General features: G+C 34.3%; 1 pseudogene; it reads right to left on the reverse strand.

The window, feature by feature from the left end:
- Positions 1 to 4,515: 4,515 nt before the first annotated feature.
- Positions 4,516 to 4,631, reverse strand: LOC112485132 (annotated as a pseudogene).
- Positions 4,632 to 5,759: the final 1,128 nt, after the last annotated feature.

Below are 5,759 nucleotides of genomic sequence, written 5' to 3' on the forward strand. Positions count from 1 at the left end.
AATGTTACAGAGCTCATGTGAACTTTATTTAAAGCACGACCATCCATGAAGTATTCCCTTTATGGTTTAGGGGCTGTCCTCTTTCCTTGCTGTTCATGACTATGATTATTTTATAAGCTCTTTTGTAGCTGAGTTTATTTGGCTTAACCTTTTAAATGTCACTTTGTTTCTGACAATACAGGAAGTATAATGCCAAAGGAAAACTCGGCATGGGGGTTGATACAGGAGGCAGGCACGTGATTTGAAGTAAGTCTTGAGAAGACAGTAAACTTACTTGGGAGTTTCTCAATGTTTCCAATGTGACTATCTATAAAGCTGAAGGTCAAATTTTGCTGCCTAGGTTTTATGAGGTTGCAGAGGTACAAAACTAATACTTGGCTAGGTGTGTGTGTGTGTGTGTTTAATGAAAAATGCAGGCATGAAAAACAAGGTGCAGCATCCGTTTTCAATTTAAAAAATACAAATTTAAAACCTCTCCCTCTGGGCCTGGTACTGAGCCAGGTGAGGGAATGGGATGAGTGTAGTCACTGAGAAAGTTATAAGATGAAAATACCCTTCTGCTTGAAGAAACTTTATATTTCAGAGGGTTTTCCCCCATTCCAATAAAGAAAGTTACACTGTGTTATCATCTTATTCAAATGTTTTTCTTTAAAAATTCATTACTTTGAAATTTTACTAATTCCCAAGGACACTGGATTTGATTTCTATTTTCTCTGTGCATCTCTGATTTCTGTTCCATCCCACAGGGGTAAATATTTGACATCCAGCCATTCCCAAGGGTGGCAGACCAATGTACTAAACACAGAGTTATTTTACTTCACCAAGAGATGAAGTCAGGCTCCAGGGGATAAACAGCCGTCCATAAATAACCTCTCAGAAATAGCCTAAAGAACATGTCCTGCAAAGAAATCCTGGCTCCGTGCATTCTATTTTGTTTATTTTGCATAAAAGTTTTCTTTGTCTAGATTTTCACCAGCATAAAAGCACTTTCAGCAAAACATGCAGTTAAAACAAAACGAAGTTAAAAAAAAAAAAATCCCACCTGAAAGGAAATTAACTGTTGCCATTTGAAATGCCAAGAGAAAAATATGCTCCTGACATTCTAATGACTAAAGAGTGGTGAGAAGAGGAAAAAGACATGGGAGTGGTGGTGGGGGGCATTCCATGCCAAGTACTAATATTCATAGTCTCTGCCTGAAGTCTAGGCACTGTATGCTGGTTAAAAGTGTTTTCAATATCTGATTCCTAGTGGTAAATCCAACCGTTGGCAATAATGACCTGCTTCAAGACTTAACATTTGGTCAAGATATAACTGATCCATCAGTACCGTGAGATAGCTTGAGTTGTTTTATTTTTTTTAAATAATCTGGAGGAAATGTACTATTTTAAAACATTATTGTAGAATTTCAATTACTGCATTTTAGTGAAATGAGTTCAAACAAGGGAAGGAGTTGTGGGGCAGTAATTAGATGAATCAATGCTATAGATTGCCTTCACTTTGAGCATCATCACTTAGCCAGTTTTACTTTTAGCACCCAAAGAAGTGATCCATTTATATATTTGATGTGCATATATACCAAAAGATATATACATAAATGGACATATATATGGACACACACACATACACATACACACACACACACATATGACTATATATATATATATATATAGCCAAACTTAGAGGATTTATTTTAAAAAGCATGAACTTTAAAGATACTCACCCTTGAGTCAATTAGTATGTACGATTTTTAAATTTATAACTGCCTCCTAGGTTTTTAAAAGTTGAATACTTGAATTCTTATTGGTCAATTTTTCTTCTAATTTCTTTGCTTTCTGACCCCTTTATTTTCACTATCACTCCCCTAAGTCGAATTCTTATTTCAGAGTTGTATCATTTCAACAGATGCCCTCCAAACTGGCTTGACTGTCTTCAAGCTCTCTCTACCACTACATCCCAATTTCTACCTCTGGATTAATTATCTTAAAATCATACTTTATATCATGAATTCACACTTCTCAGAATTTGTGTTGGCACCCTGATTTAAGTTCAGACATCTTTCACAATGATCTCTACTTTTTCTGATATGTTTTGAAATAATATACCATTTACTTTGGATTATTGGTTTATTTTGCTTATGAACCTCATAACCAACTCTAACTAGACTATACTTTCATTGGGGACAAGAACTGGGTCTTAGAAATCTTTTTATTCCCTGAAGCAGTGTTAGTCCATAACGAGTATGAAGAAACAATTCCTTCTTTAGGAATGCTTGAGCTACTTTATTAATATGTAGTTATCAAGAGAAACATTCCTTTATTGAGATAGTTTCAGTTTCCTGAAGAATGAGGTTGATCTTAGCCTCCATAACTGATGGAAGGGATGGGCTCTCTAACCAGAATGAGGCATGAGGGGCAAAATCTATGGAGATGGGAAAAAATAACTTGGCCATTTTCTCTTGTACTCTAAAGAGTGTGTGCGTGCCCAAAAAGGAATTCTTAGGAGGTTTTAAAAGGATATCTGTCACATAAAGAATCCATCAAGGAAAGAGCCTGTTGGGATGGCTGGCTTCACAAATTAGCCCAATAATGTAGGACAGATTTTCTAAATTCTGCTATTTCCCTTAGCTATCTTCAAGCCTTCAATAAAGTTGCATTGTATGCTACAGCCTTGCCTTATATAAGCTAAGATGTTCAGCTTTTCCCCCTCATCTTTTCTTTTCCTTTCTCTCAAGGCAGCATGAAGGCACAGAAGGAATTTTCCATTACATTTTAGTTTCAAAGGGATGAGGTAAACCTTCAGAATTTGTGATTCCTTACCTCACATCATACAAAAAATTAACTAAAAAAATAGACCTATATATAAATGCTAAAACTAAAAATAAAAAAAAAGTTTTTTTAAACTATTAAAAAACAGATGAAGAGCTTTGTGATTTGGCGTTAGGCAAAAATTTCTTAGAATAGACATAAAACACAAAAGCTACTAAATGAAAATGTTGATATATTAAACTTTATCAAAAATACAAAAGTCTACAAACATATTGTTAAATAGATAAGTCACAGACTGAGAGATAATATATGCAAACAACTTAACTTATGAAGACCTACATCCAGAATATATAAAGAATTATTATAACTAACTTGCTATGCTACCTTCAGGATTTTGTTATATATTTTATATACTGAGGTGTGACCATTTGTGTCTGGCTTGCATTATGATTTATATGTGTCAAATTGGGGTCAGAGCACAAATTTGAAGATTATTTTTCAAAATATGATGAATATTTACATTTGGACACTAGACTCTTTGTTCTCTCAAATAATTAGGAAGTAGGGCCAATTTTGAAGAAAGAATGCTTATAACGAAATAATAAGAAACAATAATTTTAAATGAGCAAAGATTTGAAAAGATACTTTACCAAAGAAGTTACACAGATGTCAAATAAGCATATAAAAAGATGCCCAACATCATTAGTCATTAGGGAAATCAAACTTAAAACTACAACGAGATACCACTACATATCGTTTAGAATGCCTAAAAATCAAGGACAGGCAATACCAAGTGCCGTGAGGATGTGAGGACACACAATGGTATAACTACTCTGGAAACGGTTTGTGGTTTCTTAAAAAGGAGGCAGTTTCTTAAAAGAGGGAGAGGCTGCCAATCTTCTCTTCAAGTTGCTACTCCTCAGTGCTCCCTTAGTAATAATTGGAAATGGCAACAGGCTTAGTCAGAAGACTATATTCTTCAACCTCCCTTACTATTATCCATGCGGCCAAATTTTGGTCCATCAAATGTAAGTAGAAATTATTGGATGAGAATCCCAAGGAAGTTCTTTAAATCATTGCATTCAGTAGAAATTTAAGGAAAGCCAAAATGAGAGCCACATATGTAATTTAAATTCTAAGAGCTCTATTAAAAAAAAATAAGATACAGGTGAATTAATTTTAATGATATACTTTATCTAATCCAATATATTTAAAAATATTATTAATTCAACAAAAAATTCATATAATAAATTATTGAGATAATTCACATGCTTTTCCTTTGGTATAAATTTTTCAAATTCTATTGTGTATTTTACACTTTGAGCCCATCTCAGTTCAGACTTGACACGTTTCAAAGCTCAATAACCACAGGTAGCTGGTGGTTACCATATCAGAGAGCACAGTTTTAGAGAGATAAGCATTTTTTGCCCTTTTGCATTTCGTCCTTCTTCTGACATGTGATATATTTGTCTTGGCTAGAGTTTTAGCAGCTTTCTTACACCATGAGTTTTCCTTGAGTTTGCAAGCTGTGGAACAGAAAGAAATAAGAAATCTGGTTCTGGATGTCTGTATAATCCCCTTACCGGCCATGAGCTGCCAATTTCTGGACTTTTTTATATGACTATAGTAATATCAGACAATATAAACTATGGTAAAGCTTTTCTTAGTGATAAAGAGGGCCAAAGGTAACAACAGAAGATAGAAAGACAGTATATTGTATTGGTTAAGGCATGGGTTTTTTTTTTTTTATGCCTACAGCACTTGGTCTTCCTAGGTGGTCTCCCATCCAAGTACTAACCAGGCCCAACCCCGTTTAGCTTCTGAGATCAGACATTAGGCTTGTTCAGGGTGGCATGACCATAGACCATGGACCGTGGCTCCACTGGGGCGTGAACCCAGGATCTTCTGTGTGTAAAGCAGACGTGCTGCTACACTATGGAATCATGTCCAAGGTATGATTTTAAGAGCCATATATCTAGGTGCAGACCCTGACAGTGCCACGTACTAATGTGTGATCTTGGTTAAGTTATTTAAGCTCTCCAAAATTAAAATTTTTCCTTAACTGTAAAATGGAGATAATAATGTATTCCTCTTAGAGTTACCTTAAGGACTAAAAACAATTAATAATGTAACATATTTAGATTATGTGTATCACATAGTAAATTCTTTGTAAGAGCCAGCTGTTATTAATTTATTAGGAAAATATAATAATTATGAACAGGAAAATTTAATTCTGAACTTGTATGTACTTGATAAGATAAGCATCAAATATATAAAGCAAAATTGACAAAATTATAGAGTGGTTGATAAATCTATAGTCCTAGTTCAAATCTGACACATTTCCCAATAACTGACAGATGGAACAGACAAAAAAAAAATGAAAAAGATTCAAATAAATTCATGTGATTAATATGCCCTGGATAAACTTCAAATTTGGATTACTTTCAAATTTGAATCCGAACTTCCTGAAAACTATTACAAATAGGAAAACATATCAGTTTGTATAATTTTTATTATTGCAAAAAACGAATGCTTTTACTTAGGCTTATCATGTTACTTACATTTGAGGATCACGATGAAATATCTATATACTAAATACTTTAGCTTCCTTCCATTCCAGTCACACACTTAATATATATAAAAATATCTGTATTTTAATTGAACATAAATCATTAATTTTGTGATTTACTTATCACATAAATATGAAGTTTCTGGTTGCAAACACTTAACTCACTTTGTATATCCCTTAGCAAAACAGCATAAGCAAATGAGTGGATAATGCTTTATTTGGAGGCTGATGAATGTTCTCTCCAGTGGGTGGATTTCTAGCACAGCCTTTTTTCACCCTCCAGGCAGCTAATTCCTGAGTCTGTCTCCCAGTGAGAACAGCAGGTGGGAATAACCCCAAACTTCCTAAGTGTTGAAACACTTGCAATGATTCCTGTTTTTAATATCTTTAAAGTGTAGGTGTTTCCCCCTGCCCCCCTGCCCCC

Source organism: Pteropus alecto, unplaced genomic scaffold (assembly GCF_000325575.1).
Source record: "Pteropus alecto unplaced genomic scaffold, ASM32557v1 scaffold95, whole genome shotgun sequence".
Lineage (NCBI taxonomy): Eukaryota > Metazoa > Chordata > Mammalia > Chiroptera > Pteropodidae > Pteropus > Pteropus alecto.